The sequence below is a fragment of the Nyctereutes procyonoides genome, unplaced genomic scaffold, assembly GCF_905146905.1.
Source record: "Nyctereutes procyonoides isolate TBG_1078 unplaced genomic scaffold, NYPRO_anot_genome, whole genome shotgun sequence".
In the NCBI taxonomy this organism is placed as follows: Eukaryota; Metazoa; Chordata; class Mammalia; order Carnivora; family Canidae; genus Nyctereutes; species Nyctereutes procyonoides.
Genome location: NW_026575120.1, coordinates 18,937,867 through 18,957,639, shown reverse-complemented (window position 1 = coordinate 18,957,639; position 19,773 = coordinate 18,937,867). Strand labels below are relative to the sequence as shown.

The following is a 19,773-nucleotide window of genomic DNA, read 5'->3' as shown; positions in this document are numbered from 1 at the left end:
TCATCCAAAACCTCCCAAGACACAAGAGTCCAGGGCCAGATGGCTTCCCAGGGGAATTCTATCAAACGTTTAAAGAAGAAACCATACCTATTCTACTAAAGCTGTTTGGAAAGATAGAAAGAGATGGAGTACTTCCAAATTCGTTCTATGAGGCCAGCATCACCTTAATTCCAAAACCACACAAAGACCCCACCAAAAAGGAGAATTACAGACCAATATCCCTGATGAACACGGATGCAAAAATTCTCAACAAGATACTAGCCAATAGGATCCAACAACACATTAAGAAAATTATTCACCATGACCAAGTAGGATTTATCCCCGGGACACAAGGCTGGTTCAACACTCGTAAATCAATCAATGTGATTCATCATATCAGCAAGAGAAAAACCAAGAACCATATGATCCTCTCATTAGATGCAGAGAAAGCATTTGACAAAATACAGCATCCATTCCTGACCAAAACTCTTCAGAGTGTAGGGATAAAGGGAACATTCCTCGACATCTTAAAAGCCATCTACGAAAAGCCCACAGCAAATATCATTCTCAATGGGGAAGCACTGGGAGCCTTTCCCCTAAGATCAGGAACAAGACAGGGATGTCCACTCTCACCACTGCTATTCAACATAGTACTGGAAGTCCTAGCCTCAGCAATCAGACAACAAAAAGACATTAAAGGCATTCAAATTGGCAAAGAAGTCAAACTCTCCCTCTTCGCCGATGACATGATACTCTACATAGAAAACCCAAAAGCCTCCACCCCAAGATTGCTAGAACTCATACAGCAATTTGGTAGCGTGGCAGGATACAAAATCAATGCCCAGAAATCAGTGGCATTTCTATACACTAACAATGAGCCTGAAGAAAGAGAAATTAAGGAGTCAATCCCATTTACAATTGCACCCAAAAGCAGATACCTAGGAATAAACCTAACCAAAGAGGTAAAGGATCTATACCCTAAAAACTATAGAACTGAAAGAAATTGAGGAAGACACAAAGAGATGGAAAAATATTCCATGTTCATGGATTGGCAGAATTAATATTGTGAAAATGTCAATGTTACCCAGGGCAATTTACACGTTTAATGCAATCCCTATCAAAATACCATGGACTTTCTTCAGAGAGTTAGAACAAATTATTTTAAGATTTGTGTGGAATCAGAAAAGACCCCGAATAGCCAGGGGAATTTTACAAAAGAAAACCAGAGCTGGGGGCATCACAATGCCAGATTTCAGGTTGTACTACAAAGCTGTGGTCATCAAGACAGTGTGGTACTGGCACAAAAACAAACACATAGATCAATGGAACAGAATAGAGAACCCAGAAGTGGACCCTCAACTTTATGGTCAACTAATATTCGATAAAGGAGGAAAGACTATCCACTGGAAGAAAGACAGTCTCTTCAATAAATGGTGCGGGGAACATTGGACATCCACATGCAGAAGAATGAAACTAGACCATTCTCTTACACCATACACAAAGATAAACTCAAAATGGATGAAAGATCTAAATGTGAGACAAGATTCCATCAAAATCCTAGAGGAGAACACAGGCAACGCCCTTTTTGAACTCGGCCACAGTAACTTCTTGCAAGATACATCCACGAAGGCAAAAGAAGCAAAAGCAAAAATGAACTATTGGGACTTCATCAAGATAAGAAGCTTTTGCACAGCAAAGGATACAGTCAACAAAACTAAAAGACAACCTACAGAATGGGAGAAGATATTTGCAAATGACATATCAGATAAAGGGCTGGTTTCCAAGATCTATAAAGAACTTATTAAACTCAATACCAAAGAAACAAACAATCCAATCATGACATGGGCAAAAGACACAAAGAGAAATCTCACAGAGGAAGACATAGACATGGCCAACAAGCACATGAGAAAATGCTCTGCATCACTTGCCATCAGGGAAATACAAATCAAAACCACAATGAGATCCCACCTCACACCAGTGAGAATGGGGAAAATTAACAAGGCAGGAAACCACAAATGTTGGAGAGGATGCGGAGAAAAGGGAACCCTCTTACACTGTTGGTGGGAATGTGAACTGGTGCAGCCCCTCTGGAAAACTGTGTGGAGGTTCCTCAAAGAGTTAAAAATAGGCCTGCCCTGCGAACCAGCAACTGCACTGCTGGGGATTTACCCCAAAGATACAGATGCAATGAAACGCCGGGACACCTGCACCCCGATGTTTATAGCAGCCGTGGCCACAATAGCCAAACTGTGGAAGGAGCCTAGGTGTCCATCGAAGGATGAATGGATAAAGAAGATGTGGTTTATGTATACAACAGAATATTACTCAGCCATTAGAAACGACAAATACCCACCATTTGCTTCAACGTGGATGGAACTGGAGGGTATTATGCTGAGTGAAGTAAGTCAATCGGAGAAGGACAAACATTATATGTTCTCATTCATTTGGGGAATATAAATAATAGTGAAAGGGAATATAAGGGAAGGGAGAAGAAATGTGTGGGAAATATCAGAAAGGGAGACAGAACATAAAGACTCCTAACTCTGGGAAACGAACTAGGGGTGGTGAAAGGGGAGGAGGGCGGGGGGTGGGGGTGAATGGGTGACGGGCACAGGGGGGGGCACTTGACGGGATGAGCACTGGGTGTTATTCTGTATGTTGGTAAATTGAACACCAATAGAAAATAAATTTATTAAAAAAATAAATAAATAAAGCTGGGTGACTGAGTCTGGTTTAAGTGCTTCCTTTGTTATCTCTACATTTCAAATGGTTTAAAATAAATATCTATTTATCTCTCTTTTTACAATCAGATGAAAAAAAGAACATAAAAGCCAAGAAGGCAGCAAAATGAATCCGACCTTGAGGCCAGGTGGCTGCTCTCTCCCAGGAACTGACAGCACTGTGATGGCAGAGAGAGGGGCTCAGTATTCTTATATAAGTGAATGAATGAATGAATGAATGAGCTGTTTGCAGTGACTCAGGATGCCTTTAGCTAATTAACATAACACTAAGAGCTAAAATTCCTTAAACACTCTACACCAAATACCCTAAAACGGAGGTGGTCTCCTTAATTCACAGAAAAGAAAAATTGAGGCCCAGCAAGCTTGAGTAATATGCTTAAGGTCAAGTAGCTGTTAGGTGACAGAGTCAAATGCAGGCCACAAAACTCTCACCACCACCTGCACATTGCTTCCCTATCCTAGTGCGCAGGGGCAGGTACTGGGGAAGTGTGCCAATCTGAGCATGTGGCCACCAGGTACAACCTGGCCAGCCTTCCCACAGGAAGCTGCTCTGCTCCTGGGATTCAGCACAGTCCAGAGGCATGGTGGGACACCACTTTGCCTACCCATAAATCTGATGAAACCAGCAAGGGCAGAACCGTCCAGACCACAGTGTTGGGCATGACTAGAGTACCAATTCTTCTGCAAGGGGAAACATCATCACAGGGACTGGCATATTTTCCTGAACAGCAAGATCTGTGACAGGGGGAGCTAAGTAATGTTCAGCATGCTGCGGGGGAAACCAGGAGAAGATGCAGTACAGTCACTTAACCTGTCTTTCCAGAGCAATTGGACTATATATTTCATTGGCTATCATTACCTGCCACAAACCTGTGCTCTGGGGACAGACCATGGAGAGGCAATTCCAATGTCTGTCTCAACAGTCTCCCTTCTCAAGCTCTCCACTTAAGAGCAAGCCTCTTCTATTCACATGGGCTAATTCACCTAGGCTACACTTTAGCCAAAGTCCCAGGGACTCTTCACCTCTTTAAAGAGACACAGCATTCTGGGTTCCATCCAGAAGGCCCAACAAATTGATATCAAAATTTAAGACCAATTCTTATTTCCCGTATTTTCATGTTCTTCTATTTGGGAGGACTTTGGCATAAGCCTATAAAATTGGAAACAATAGCATAAGTGTATGTGTTTAGTATTTTTAACATGCTACCAAGAGATAAATTTGCCAATAACAAAAAAAAAAAAAAAACCCTGACCGTTAGCACCGTGTGTTTACAATATGGTATGATTATAACAGTGAAAACATCACAGTATTTTCATGCTACCCAAATAACAGCTAAAATTCTAAAAAATAAATGTTTACCTCAAACCTCAAGGGTAGCTGACTTCATTGGTTCTCAAGTTAGCAAGAGTGAAAAAGAAGGAAACGGGATTTATAAAAACTACCCATTAACAAATAGATGCTGCTGGGATACAAGAGAAAGTGAACACAGGGACAGGAAGTAAGTCAGCCCAGTGATTTTCTGCTTCAAAGGTACAAAAGTCACGATTAGCTCCTCCCACAGTATGTGACTCTCTTTTTAGAAAAAGTGCCTCTTGAGAAGCTTATAATTAAGCTTAATGATGCCCCTTGACCATGTAATGGTACTCAACATAAAAAAAATTGTTTAATATTTTGGAAAATTCAAGTGGCTATATTATGATCTGTAAACAGTCCTCAAATGAAATGAAAATAAAGTTCTCAAACGCTAATGAAAATAAAGACAGTTGGTTTAAAATAGAGCTCTGACCTATATAATTGCACTCTTAACCAAAGAGTCTATCTTTAATAGAGGCTTTTTTCTATCGATAGAAGTAGTAATATACTAACATTTCTTTTGAGGAGAGGGCTTCAGATCTCCCATTTGTAAAACTTAGGAGGTTCTGGCTTTGGAGTGAGTGTGTTTGTGCCTAATTTCCCCCCAGGAGGTGGACTTTCTGCATAAAACCTCCCTGCTGGCTTCCCAGTTTCCAGTAACCTGAGCCAGGCTCACTCAAGGAACCAAGAACCAAGATGGATCCAGCAGCACACTTGTTTTCATCTCCTGGGGCTGCTGTGACAAATCACCACCAGCTTGGTGGCTTGAAACAACACAGATTTACTCTCTTACAGTTCTGTGGGTCAGAAGTCCAAAACAGGTCTCACTGGGCTAAATCAATGTATCCGCAGAGCCACATTCCTTCTGGAACACAGGGGACAATCTTCTAGGGGCAATTCACTGCTTTCTCTTTCCATTTCCAGAAGCCACCTTCATTCTTTGGCTAGTGGTTCCCTCCTCCATCGTCAAAGTCAACAAGAGCTGGCTGAGTTTTTCTCACATTGTGCCAATCCAGTTCTGTTGTCTTCACATCTTCTTTTCTGACTCTTTTAAGACTAGTGATTACATTAGCCTCACCCAGATAATACAGAGTAAAGTCACCATCTCAAGGTCCTTAATCCTAATCACATCTGCAAAACTCTTTTTGCAGGTAACATACTCACAGTTCCCATAATGTGGCCATCTTTGGGAAGCCATTGTTCTGCCCACCACAACGCTCTCAACTAATAAACAAGAATGGATACCACGCAATGAAGTGCAGGGAGTTCAAAACAAGGCACCAATATGAATTATTCTGCTTAGATGTCACAGGTTCCACCGTGAGCTGGATATGTGGACACATTATATGCTCTGTGTGTGGTATCTAAGTGTCATGACCTCTCAGGGGGGTTAGAGGGCTGGCTTGGGGGAGGTCAAGTGGGTGGAAGGTGCCCCATGTTCCCTTTTTCAGATCTCCAGGCCCACCCTATATAAGCAGGGAGCGTTACCCATAGCCCCTCTCTGGTCCCAGCTGCCACTGATGATCAACTTTATCATGCTCCTCTGACATATAAACTCCAACCTTGCTTTTGCCTATCCCTCCATCTACTCACCACCGTTCATGTTTAATTTGACACTGATTTCATTTTTACCCCATAAGCTACATCAGATTCAGATCAAGCAGAGTTTTCACAATATGAGTAACTGTCCATTTTCAAAAGGGTGGAGAATTCCAAGGCACTAATGCTTTGGGTAAGCATGTCACCAGTGCAGCACACCCTTAATTAGAGAGCTGGGTGAGTTCTTGAAAGCACAGCCATCAGAATCATTGCCTATCGGCTACAAGAGTCCCCAGCATGGCTCCAGATGGCAGGTCAATAAATAAGGTAGAGCCCAAGGCAAGCCACCAATAAACTTGAATATTTGCAAAGACTCTGTGGCCAATGGGGAAAAGACATAGGGGCACAAAATATTGGCAATCCTGCCTGAATTGCCTTTAGGTTAGAAAGCATATGGGGGCACCTGAGTGGCTCAGTCAGTTAAGCATCCAACTCTCAATTTCAGCTCAAGACATGATCCCAAGTGGTGAGGTCATGCCCCTTCATGCTGGGCATAGAGCCTGCTTAAGACTCTCTCCCTCCCTCCCCTACTCCCACCCCCCAAAAATAAAAAGCATATGAACTCAACATATTTGGATTTTAAAAAGTATTATAAATGGTTACAAATTGTCAGATAAGTAAAATGAAAATTTCAATGCAACAATATTCAGGACATTTAATAAATGAAAATACATCTAATGGTCATAAAATGATGCACAATAAAAAAGAAAGGTATTTAAAGACTCAAAAAACTGTTAGCTGCCTTAATAAATATGGAACATCCATGCAATCTAATATCCAGCTTCTTTTGTAAAATGGAAAAAGTACTTATTTTATAATGGGTATAAAATCATATAAACAATATGTAAAATATAAGACGATTGAAGACCAAACATCCATAAAGAACATAATTATGTTCTTTTTTTTACACACATGGTGGAGACTGCTGCATGCCCATCAAACTCTGCTCTCCTCTTTTTCCTAAAACCGTGGCTAGATTGTATTTCCCATATTTCCCTGAAGGGGGGTGTGACCTCATGACCAAGGTAGGTATGACTAAGTTCTCTTTGAGAGGAAGTACTGCCTGTCACACTTGGACCTAGGGGGCCCTTAGGGCAGAAGGTATGCCAGCCACCTCCACACTTTCCTCCTCTTCCCAGTGGGTAGAATCTGGGCATGGCCACCACCCAGTTCCCATCCTACACATGACCAGGTCCCTCAGATGATGGAGCAATGATGAGGAAAAATCTTGGTTGTTGAAAGACTCCATGCAGCAAAACTGCCCTGCCCACCTGGAATGCTCCCCTCAGACCATATTGAGAGGGAAATAAAGACTTATATTCCCTTAAGCCACCAAAATTATTGTTGAGTCTCTTTGTTGTAACCTCCTGGCCTCCTCCTAACTAATACAGTGGAAGCAAGATGTCACTACAAGGGTGACAGCAATTCCACCAGCTATGCTCTGAGAGGCTGCAGCAATAGTGATTAAAGTCTACACTCAGAGGGCACCTGGGGAGCTCAGCAGTTGAGCATCTGCCTTCGGCTCAGGGCATGATCCCGAGTCCTGGGAGCGAGTCCTGCATCAAGTTCCCTGCATGGAGCCTGCTTCTCACTCTGCCTGTGTCTCTGCCTCTCTCTGTCTCTCATGAATAAATAAATAAAATCTTTTAAAAAAGAAGAAGAAGTCTATGCTCAGGACAGGCTGCCAGAGCTCAAACCTGGGCCCCACTATGAACTAGAGACACTGCTGGGGCAAATTATTCAGCCATTCGGTGCCTCCACCTCCTCCTCCATAAAACGGAGCGAACATGATGCTGACCTCAGAGGATGGCATGACCATTCTGGGACTGGTCTGTGTAAAACATGACAGTGACTGGCACCAAGGAATGACTAGGACTATGAACAATTTCAACATCATCTCCCCCCCCCAAAAAAAAAAGTAGTTTCATTTTTTGCAGGTGTACCACAGGTATCTTAGAAAAAATGAACCTATCTACAAGTCGGCTCCAAAAATAAAAAGTGAACAAGGACAAAGGCTTATAAAATACCAAGTGTTCTTTCCCTGTATAGCAAGAATTATCAGTGCTATAGTGAGAATGATCTCTTTAACTCAAAGAAAGGCCTGAACACATCGGTGTGGGCTGAAGATAGAGACTTATTCGAAATTCTGCTGCTTCGGGGTTCTGGGAGTTTAGGTCGAATTTGTCATCTTATTTGCACAGGCTCACTCTGATCTGAGCACACACACGCACACACCCTCATTGATTTCGAGGCCACATGCTTGCTCCGCATTTCAGCCCACGATTATGCAGTCATAGAATAAAGTGCTATTCATGCAACGAAGGGCCACACTGCCGCCGCATAAAAAGCTGGCTTGTTAATTCATTTCTCAAGTTTTAATACTTTCTTACAATTTCTACCAAAAATCCTGGAATGTTTTTAGGTGTGTATTACGGCACTGTGGAAAAAATTAACCCTCTCCTTGATCCCAGGAGACATGACTGACCTGTAGCCTGGGCCTTTCAAGAAGGTGAAATAAAAGATTAATATAAAATTGTCCTTTAAACAAGTTGCCAGTCTTCGAAGGACTGATGGGTTACAAATGTCGTGTTACTACATGAGTTTACCAAGGAAACATTTTTAACTGCTCCTTTGCTTTTTTAAATGGAGTATATTTCCCCAAGGCAATTAACACAAGTTTCCTCTATTCCTTTTCACAAAATATCCCAGTGTCTGTTTCCATCACCGTACAAGCCAGTTAAATTTGACCTATGGGACTCAACTAAGTGTGAGCTGAAATGTACCACTGGCACAATGAAGAAAAGTTATATATTTTGAAAATTAATGCACACACCCAGAAGCCTTTGGGCATGTTAAACCCATAACAACACAAAATAACACATGGAGGTGAGCAGGAGTCTCCGCTCAATGATTCATGTGTGTCAACAGCTTGCTGGCTTGTCACATGTCATTGGGTGCATATTTCCAGACCATGCTTACGTGCAAACTGGCACCCATTCCTATCCATTGTTCTTCATGCCTCTAAGGGGCAGAATTTAGGACCAAGGGTAGAAACTGTAGAAAACACATGGAAAACTTTCTAGTTGTGCCACCCACATTCAGAATGGACTGCTCTGCAGAGCAGGGGCTTGCTGTTCCCAGAAGTATTCAAACAGACCAGACAACCCAGGGTGGCTGAGGGTGGTGGTCCCAGAGGGCCAGCTAGCTGCATGAGATACAGGTTCCTTTCACCTTGGAGAGCATAGGGCCTTACCCCAGCCAAACTGATGGGTTCTCGTTTCCTTTCTCTTCAAGCTAGCACTGTTTCTTCACAGCCACCTAGCCCGGAACAGCCTGCTGCAGGAGGCCGGGGCACACACCCAAGAATGTGACAGGAACACCTTCCCCCTTCCTTGCCTCATGCCTTGACCACAAAGAGAAGGGTGATCCCACAGTGCCCAGGGCCTGGAGGGTCTCCTGGGCTGCCTTCTGAGAGGCACGCCATAGCAGTGAAGAGAAAGAGCTGCCTACGTCCCACAAAAAAGTCCCCAATGTTCTATACCAAAAAAGCACCCCCATTCTGGGAGGAAGTGTCATTTCCACCCCCCTGACACCCTTCAGCTCTCTGGGGGGAGCTCAGATGACACGAGCAGAGTGGGGTGCTGACGTCACTGCCATCCCCTCTGTGTAGAGGGGGGATCCTTGTGTGGGGGTGCCAGTGAAGCCTACCAGCCTGGACACCATCTAGGTGCACCCTTCTAAACCCTCCTGAGGGAGACCACGGAATATGCAGAGACCTCCCCCCCACCCCCGGCCTGTAATCATGCCTCTCATGTGCATCAGCCACAGAAGAGCAGAAAGCCCCTTCCTTGAGGAATGCAAAGTCAAGATCACACTGAAGCTCACCACACTCCCCTCTTTAGACCTACACTGTCACCATTCCCAGAGCTGAATGCTCCAAACCAAGCAAAGGATTATGAGGAAGCCCGGACAGAGCTACCAGACCATGTGGCCCCCCAGCACAGCCCCGCCAGGCTGCACAGTGGTCTGAAAACACGGACACGAGGAGAATTTGCAAAGCAGAGGACTTCAATCAAATCGCTAATAGAGAAACTGCTTATGTCAGATGACTGGAAACGTCCTGCATTGTTAACCTCATATTATATCCATACTGAGACTAGAATCACAATGTTGAAGTGGGTTGCTATTCTGAATGGATGTTACCCAATAAAAAACGAGGGGGATGGGGATGAGCAAAAAGTAAAATGCACAAGGACCCACAGGAGGGAATAACTAGGTCAGTGCTCTAAGCCGACTGCCTGTCTGTCCTTGTGTGCAGAGCCCTGGACATGCGTCCACCTGGCAGCTGTCCTCCCTGACCCATCCAGTGACTCCTGAGGGTCAGTTCACATGGTTGCGGAGCACTCAGTCTCTGATCACCCTGTGACTGTATTCCTACAGCAGTGTGTCCTTTGAATTGCTGGTATGTATTTATAAGCGGAAATTCTTATGTTCCATCATTCTGTAATCAACCTGCAAATCAGACCCAACTGCCACTTGCCAGAATTTCCTTGCTAACCAGGAACGTCAGTCCTCAAGCCAGATGAAAGCAGCCCTCATGCATCACACGCAGACCAGAGCCTGACCTCCTGCATATTCATGACACCACCACATGCTCTGGAGCGTGGGGGAAACTTTGAACAGATACCCCTGGGAGGAGGAGCAGAGAGCACGTGGAAACATCAGGGAACTAGCCTTGCCACAGGTTCACTCTGGGACTGGAATGTGTGGGGAAAGAGAAGACCTCCCTTAAAGAAAGGGAACCATCAGCTCTCTAAAGATGACGGTTTGTGGGATCCCTGGGTGGCGCAGCGGTTTGGCGCCTGCCTTTGGCCCAGGGCACGATCCTGAAGACCTGGGATCGAATCCCACGTCGGGCTCCCAGTGCATGGAGCCTGCTTCTCCCTCTGCCTGTGTCTCTGCCTCTCTCTCTTTCTCTCTCTGTGACTATCATAAATAAATAAAAAATAAATAAATAAATAAAAATAAAGATGACGGTTTGTGACACACCATTTTACAACGTAAGGCCAGGGAATTTGTGATGCCACCTTTCCGTCAGAAATTCCATCAGGCGGGGGATCCCTGGGTGGCTGAGCGGTTTAGCGCCTACCTTTGGCCCAGGGCGCAATCCTGGAGTCCTGGGATCGAGTCCCGCGTTGGGCTCTTGGCATGGAGCCTGCTTCTCCCTCCTCCTGTGTGTCTCTGCCTCTCCCTCTATGTCTATCATAAATAAATAAATAAATAAATAAATAAATAAATAAATAAATAAATAAATAAATAAATCTATCTTAAAAAAAAAAAAAAAGAAAAGAAATTCCATCAGGCTAGCTAGAACACAGGGCCTCAAAATAACCTGCAATGAAAATAAGCTTAATGGTTAAGATGGTAAATTTTTATGTATATTTTACCAGTTTAAAAAAGAAAAGCTCTTGCTTAGGCTTTAATTCTTGATCAACACACAACAGATATTTACTTGTCAGCATCCTCTGCAATTTCATATTAATAATCTCTTTTTTGGGCAGCCCGGGTGGCTCAGTGGTTTAGCACCACCTTCCACCCAGGGCGTGATCCTGGAGTCCCAGGATGGAGTCCCACGTTGGGCTCCCTGCATGGAGCCTGCTTCTCCCTCTGCCTGTGTCTCTGCCTCTCTCTCTTTCTGTTTCTCTCATGAATAAATAAATAAAATCTTTAAAAAAAAAGAATCTCTTTTAAATTGTTGCCATGGTGAATAGTTTAGAAAATAAATTAAAAGGCTGAATCAAATAATAACCAAGTTGTCAAGACATGCTGCAGCTCTACCTTTGGCATTTCAGTTCTGTATGGCATTAGAGTTTTGATCTCCAAAAGGCATTCATTGAACGCAGAAAACAAGGTGGTTTCTTCTAAAAAGTGTCATTTGCCAAACTCTTTCTTACAATCAATTCTAAATCTCCCAAGTTAAGAGAATCAGGTAATGTAAGCTAACATTGCAATCTGGACCAATCTAGCTTTAATGAGATCTCCCTTTTTTCCAAAAATGTGCTAAAAATGGCATGTTTTCAAATAAACTAATACAATGGCTAATTGTATTCCTCCTGCTGTCTCTGAGGGATATGAGCTAACAAGAAAAATCTACACTTAAAAACACTATTTTTAATTTCCTGAAATAAAATGTAGAAAGTTTTTAAGAGTTTTTACAGGATACACCAGTTTAATATCAATTATTGTCTATTATGGTTAACTCTATTTATCAGCTGCCATAAAACACCTACCAGAATTAGTTGCTGTGTTCAAGTACCATCTCTTGAAAACCAGAGCATGAATACAAATTCTGACTTGCTAGTAATTGACCTTTCATTTAGATATTAAATTTCCCCAACCCTGAAATTATAATAAAAAGCAGCTGTGTCTTCCTGTGGCTTTCCCCCCGGGTGAGTACCATGCAAGGCACAAAGCAAAGGCCCAATGAGCATGTGTTAAAAGAATAAACAACACAAATAATGTCAAGGTTCAAGAGCTTACAATAGATACCAAATAACAAGTATTCACAGACACTTTACTTTTGGCAATAGGTCAAGTGGCATAAAAGTTACATATGTGGCTCTTTATAAATTATGTCACTTCCAAATACACTACCTCACTGTATGGAATGCTACTACACAACCCCTGCATTACTGCATCCTACAAAGAAAAGTTTGGTGATGTAACTTTGATGATACTGGATTTGTTGTTGTTGTTAACATGCTCTTTCCAAAAGTAGATCATGTAAACATCTCAAATTCATTTTGGAAGTATTAACAGGATAAATATAAATAACTAAAAAGTGAAGTACCTGTATTTTATTTTATTTATTTTTTTAAATTTATTTATTTATGATAGTCACAGAGAGAGAGAGAGATAGAGAGAGGCAGAGACACAGGCAGAGGGAGAAGCAGGCTCCATGCACCGGGAGCCCGATGCAGGACTCGATCCCAGGTCTCCAGGATCATGCCCTGGGCCAAAGGCAGGCACTAAACCGCTGCGCCACCCAGGGATCCCAAAGTACCTGTATTTTAAAATGATTATACTTCTTAACCACCTTTATATTGACATATTGGGAAATGGGATAGCAGTGAAAGAGATTCTGAGGATTAACCACAGAATTCAACAAAAAGTAGAACATCTGGACAGAATTGGGAAGAACAGGCAGTACGATCCTATCAAACCCATCATTTTCTGTTTCTTTTGTTTTATGGGGCAGTGCTTTATGTGGAAGGTGTCCAGTATATTTGACTTAAATTAAAACAAATCCCACCCATGTATTCTAAATACACAATTTATAAAGCACTCATCAACTTGGAACACGCTCCTTATGGTACATTACCATTATAAGATCACATCGGAAGCCCACAAATGATCAATGTGAAATTCTATTTAAGCATAAAATAGATTCTATTATTTCTCACTTCAAAGACCTGTACTTTTCATTATTAAGAACAAATCAGTTCCCTGGCTGGGATAACGACCAAGTCAAACTCTACTGTCTCAAACTTTCTGATTTAGGACTCAGCAGCTGGGTGACACATGAAGTTTTATATCAATATGGATTATCACTAGCCTCCTTTCTCCACAATTCCTAAAAAATAATTTTCATCTAACAGTAAAAGAAACAATGCCCAAACAACTGTGTGTGCTGAGAGGTTTAGGTCCTTCTGCTGATAGATGGACACCTCACACCAATCTGTGTGTGCTTTCCCACATACCTGAAATACACCTACACACACGCTCAGCTTTTGCAACTGAGATTCAAACAAACAAAAAGATATTTTTTGAGATAAGGAAAATTCATTTTTTTCAGTCATCAATATACTTTAATCATGTTTTCACATCACTAACCATCTAAATCATCATTTTTAAAGGCTTATAATAATTCCTTTATCTGGAGGTCAATGTTTTTTTTTAAAGATTTATTTATTTATTTACTTATGATATACAGAGAGAGAGGCAGAGACACAGGAGGAGGGAGAAGCAGGCTCCATGCCGGGAGCCCGACACAGGACTCGATCCCAGGACTCCAGGATTGCGCCCTGGGCCAAAGGCAGGCGCTAAACCGCTGAGCCACCCAGGGATCCCCTGGAGGTCCATGTTTTAACCATGGTACCATATCATGGTACTATGATATTTAGAATTTTTTCCTATGGATACAGTTTCAATGAACATGATTTGCCTATATATATATTTTTTGACTTATTTAAATTCCAGTTAGTGACCATGCAGTGTAATATTAGCTTCAGGTGCACAATATAGTGATTCAACACTTCCATACCACACCTTGTGCTCATCACAAGTGCCCTCCTTAATCCCCATCACCTCCCCTCCTTCACCTATATCTTTAGATACTAGTCTGATGCTTTCCTTAGAGTAAATCCTTACAAAAAGACTTACTAGGTTAGAGTACACATTTTAAGATATAATTGACATATAACATTATATTAGTTTCAGGTGTATAACGTAATTAATTCTATATTTGTATATATTGCAAAATGATCACCACAAAAGCCCGGTTAACATCTATCACCACACACAGTTACAAAATAAGAAAAATTTAAACATGGCCTGGTATTAAGTGATTTTAAAAGGCTGATTCTTAACTTTTTAGGAAATGGCATAGTGGTTATGTATAATAAAGACATCACCTGGGACACCTGGATGGTTCAACGGTTGAGTGTCTGCCTTCGGCTCAGGGCGTGATCCCAAGGTTCTGGGATCGAGTCCCATATCGGGCTCCCTGCACGGAGCCTGCTTCTCCCTCTGCCTATGTCTCTGCCTCTCTCTGTGTGTCTCTCATGAATAAATAAAATATTTAAAAATAAATAAATAAATAAAACCTCTTTAAAAAATGAAGACCTCGGGATCCCTGGGTGGCGCAGCGGTTTGGCGCCTGCCTTTGGCCCAGGGCGTGATCCTGGAGACCCAGGATCGAGTCCCATGTCGGGCTCCCGGTGCATGGAGCCTGCTTCTCCCTCTGCCTGTGTCTCTGCCTCTCTCTCTCTCTCTCTCTCTCTGACTATCATAAATAAAAAAAAAAAAAAATGAAGACCTCACCAAGTTGAAATACATAGTATTTGAAGGTATATTTTCCCTTTGCTACTCAAGGAAAATTCTAGAAGTCCCCATAATCCTCTGCCACTTACAGGTAACAAAGTCCTAAAAAAAAAAAAAAAAGACTTTTTGCTCCACCCCATACACTCAGAATCTATCGGCAGCTGCCAGCCTCTATCTTTTCTACCCACTTCCTGCCCCACTTGCTAGCTGCTGTAACTCTCCCCTCCAGGCCTGGAATATGAGGAGGAAGATCACTTGACTGGATGAAATGGAGTAAAAGAGGCTGTTGGCTGCCTCCCAGCATCCAGTAGCCCTTTCCTCTTTACAACAAGAATCCCAGCCTCAAGCTGCCCCACCGCTGCCCCACAACAAACGTGGATTCCCTGGCTTCACTCAGAATTCAGGCTAATGAGACAAGCAAAAATGGTGGTGGTGTACTCTTGAAAGAATCCTTAAAAGAGATGAGGCAGACCTTTCCTCTGTCCTTCCTTTCCTCCACCTGCCTGGAACATGACGTGATGGCTGGAGCTTGAGCAGCTCTCCCTGACCGTGAGCATGAGGACCACATTCAGGGCCATAGGCAGCTTGTTCCTGATAACTGTGTGGAGCCACCATCCCATCCGTGAAATGCCTATTTCCTGACTTATTCTATGTAAGAGAGAAATAAACTTCTATTTTGTGTTAACATTGTTCTTTCACTTATATGCAGGGAAAGGTACTCCTCACCAGGACAGAGGACTTCACGTTCTCTGAACCAGTAGGTACTTAAACCCAACTCCCTGTCCCTTGTGGGTATTTTGTGAGTTCTCCAGGGGCTCCCCTCAAAATCCGTGTGAGTGGTGCATTCAAGTCCGTTTGCCACCTCCACACAGCCACTGAAATTCACTTTATAATCTTTCTGCTGACTGTGCCACTTGGGCAGAGGTGGGACTGTTCCAGGCTGGCTCTCCATCCCTGCAGGGGCCACATCTGGTCCATGGGAAGCCATACACAATTGCTCCAACAAACTTGGCAGTGGGAGCAGCCCTGTCGCAGCTGCTCCCCACTCAGCCACAACAGGAAAACATCTCACCAGAGTCAGAGCCAGTCCACTGTGCTCCTGGAGCCCCAGGTGACCTCTCTCCAGGCAGCACCCCCACCTTATGCTTCTTCCAGGAAAAGGAATGAGGCAAACTCACAGCAGCAGCTTCTCCAAATAAATCCCCTTACGAATCCTATATCGATGCTTTTTATACCCTCAGAGTGAAGAAGATTTTCAAGAGCTGTGAACCTGGTGTTCAGATATTTCCTTTGAATATGCCTACTTTGCTCTTTCTCACAACTTATTTTAGTAACTTCTATCTAGTATACCTTGAGGCCTTAGTCAAACTTTCCAACTCAACTGCCTATGACAAAACTGATACATTACATGGGGATGCACATTTGTGGTAAAACTGTAAAGAAAAGCAAGGAAACAATACAACATTTGGAAGAGCAGTTACCCCTGGAGTGGGTGTGGGGGAGCAGGATGAAGGAAGGAAATATGACCAGCAAGCACATGTCAGGGGCTTCAAAGGAAATGTTCTAGATGCTTATCCAGGTAGTTATTCACTTTACTATTGTAAGTTAAAATGTACACACATATCACATATACATATATTTATTTATAACTAGTGAATGTAAAAGTAAACAAAAGAACATAAACAAAATAATATCTAAAATCCATAGCAAAGTAATTTGGAAATAAGACTGCACTCTGAGAGGCAGGCTGTAATCTCAACACAAAAGAGAGGAAGCTGGTCAAAAAATGACTTCTACAAGTGGGTGAAGGATTTCCTCCGAGGATCAGGGTGCTGTTCTTAGTGACTTCTATGAGGGTGGTTAGTTCTGCAGCATAGACAAGGCCCTTAGGGTATCTAATCTACTTCATTGTCTCGATGACAGGAAGGGAGCAATATTACAGAGTTGCTCACCGGCACCTCAGAGCTATATGTGGCAGAAGTCTGCAAGCCCTCGAAGCTGAGACAGAGTACTGGCCAGAAATTCAAGCAAGTTAACCCCACTGGCAGACTCCACCTCGGCTACACTGACATTGAGCAGTGACATTTTATAAAGTCTTCTGGATTCTCCATCCACATCACCTTCATAATAGCCAAAGCAACTTTCCTGATTATGATCTGGCTTCTCTGGAGCTGGTCTATGGGAAAAGAAGGTGCTGATCATGCACCTTCAGATTTTATTGTTGTTGTTATTAATACAATATTAGCTTTATTATAACTAACGATATTTCTTGTATGCTTACTCCACTTGATCCTCATAATAACCTTCACCCCAGAGGGGCAGCATAAGAAAGTGATAAAAAGCAACAGACACCAGGATTCAAACCCCAGCTCTAACCCTTAAGAGTTGTGTAACGTTGAGCAATACACTGAACTTCTTTAGACCTCAGTCTCCTCATCTGTAAAGTGGGAGTAAGGGTAGTTCCCACCTTGTGGCATTGTTCTGAGGATTACAAGAGTTAATATTCCCAAAGCCCTGAGACAGCAGCTGTCACATAGTGAGTACAATATAAACGTTTGCTATCACTCCTCTGTTACAGACAAAACAAGTGAGGCCCAGGGTGGTAAAATAACTTTCTAATCACCACTAGTGTGTGGCAGCTAGTCTAACCCAAACATGCATAGGCTTAACCTCCATGCTTGTCATTAACCATCACCATAATTATTTGTCAAGGTAAATTAACCCCTGTGCCTGCTGGGTCCACCTCTGCTTTGGGGCACAGTGGTTAGATGACCTACTCAGGGCCTGACAGTGGCCAATGCAGGCCCTGGGCTTTGGAAGCAGAGGATATGACTCTCTGGCTGAGCCCCAGTCTGCCCAGTGGCAGCCAACCTTCCCCTGGCTATCCCGGGACTGCTGTGACAGCTGTCTGCCATCCTGCCTGATTCCCTGCTGAGGCTGGGAATTCTCAAAGGCAGGCATTGGCCCTGAGTTCTCAGTTTCTAGCAATATGCCAATTAACAAACGTACAATGTAAGTTCTTCTGTACCCCAGAGAGATTCAGATTACAGCCTCCCTGTCTTCAGCTGGTTGTAAAGCAGCAATCTCTCCTTCAGACCTTCTCTAACCTATCCAGGCAAGGGCACCTACACCTGCAAAGGGCCTGGCAAATAGGAAATGGTCCACGGGCCATCATCTGCCAAGGGTCTCCAGCCCTCCCAAAGAGAAAGCCTAGTGGAACACCAGAGCTCCAGGTCTTGCTGCTAACACCCGTGTGAACTTGGCTGAGCCACTTCGCCTCTTGGAGCTCCAGCTTCCCCAATCAGGGAGCAGAGAAATTAGACCAGAAAATCTCTAAGTTCTTTCCATTCTTTGATCTTTATATCCATATTCTAATCCAGAGCCAAATGTCACTTTGATTGGACTATATTCAAAAACCACTCAAAATGAATTGAGGTATTCAGACTGCTTTCCACAATGCATCAATAGAAAGCAATGCCCCTGCTATTTGTGATTGTAAAGGGATAAAGGTACTTTCAAAATCCCCAACATGAGCTTCTGGGACTACTGAAAGGGAAAAACCTATTAGCCTGATAACATACATCACATTAAACTTATGGTTTGAAAGCTTTTTTCCCTAAGAAAAACAAGCAATAAACTGGTGGATCCATCCTAACTGGTGGATGCCCATCAGCCCCAGATCACACATGTGAATATGTGTGTGCCTGTGTATTTGTGCATACTCATAGTAGACTGCAGATTTTTTTAGAAATATAAATAAATGAGAAAGTACTATGAATACCTTGGGGGAAAAAAAAAGACAGCATCCATTACAGTTGTTGCCTCAAAATGATATGAGATAACTTATTAAAGATATCAGAGTGATTAATAATCTTATTTTGGGACCCAAACTAATTAAATGCTTGCTATTAAATCAACGATACAAATAAATTTTTGAAATAGGCTGTACAGAAGAAACAAGTTGAAAAAGATGATAATGGATCACAACATGGACCTTCAGGTGATAGTGGCTTGATATCTAAAATTCTTTTTATCAGTGTGTATAAAATGCAACTACTTACTAACTGGCTTTCCCTTCTTCCAAACTTTGTTGTAACTTGCATGTTTATTCTTTAGAGCTATTTTAAGATTCTTTAATCTAGTAAAATTAATTTCATCAGATATATGTGTTCAGAAGCCTGATTCATGCAAAATGCAAACTACAGATAATAAATTTTTCCAATCATTTTTAAAAGGTTTCATGATCTTTGTCTCATGACTCTTCTTAAGACCCCAATAGTGCTGAAGCCCTCATCAAACTTTTAGGCACTGTATTTGGTACACTGGACTCTGATAGAACGGGGGGAAAAAGATCAGGAATCTGAGATATGTCATAGGTAATGACCAGGCTGTGATTCTGAATGATAATGCCAGGCTTGCACTGAACATTTTACCTAATTAGACTTCACACAAGGGGGAAAATGCTTTAATATTTAACAAGTATAATGGTGTAATCAATGTACACAAATCAGGCCTGATAAGGAATATTGCTTATTAAAGAGAGACAGATGGCTCCAGGAAAGGTATAATCATTAAATGTAAAATCTCACAGGCTCCAACTGTGAACACCAGCCACGTACTTTCAAATTACCACTCTAACCCCAGACACTCTATGCATTATTTAGTCCTATCCTCTTGCTCATAGGTACACCCACACCATAGATTTAATAAAATAACTCGGTTCAAAAACTCATATCTTTGCTGTTTCTCAAAGCTGTCTTTTCCTAACCACTCCTGCTGCCATCAAAAATCCCACTGAGTCAAGATGTCCAACATCTCTGTTATAATCTTTTCAGTTAGATAATTAGTCCTCCTTTTTATTACGTTCAAGAACACTTAATGTGTTGGAAGCTTTCCTGACTATTAAATCCACCCAGCCTGCTGCAAGATTATGAATACATAATTTGTTAGTAGGTGGTTTTTAAGAAAACAGTAAGCAAACAGTATGCAGGAATACAG

General features: G+C 42.5%; 1 protein-coding gene across 5 annotated transcripts in view; it reads right to left on the bottom strand.

Annotated features, from left to right (window-relative positions):
* The window catches only part of CSGALNACT1 (chondroitin sulfate N-acetylgalactosaminyltransferase 1), a 328,453-nt gene that overhangs the window by 297,208 nt on the left and 11,472 nt on the right, over positions 1–19,773 (bottom strand). For 3 of the 5 annotated variants that reach the window (XM_055335069.1, XM_055335058.1, XM_055335060.1), the window contains exon 2: positions 10,823–10,932. The exons of the other annotated variants lie outside the window; for them this stretch is intronic. The gene's annotated coding sequence lies outside the window, so the exon portion shown is untranslated. The remainder of the gene's footprint in view (positions 1–10,822; positions 10,933–19,773) is intronic. 5 annotated transcript variants of the gene reach the window in all.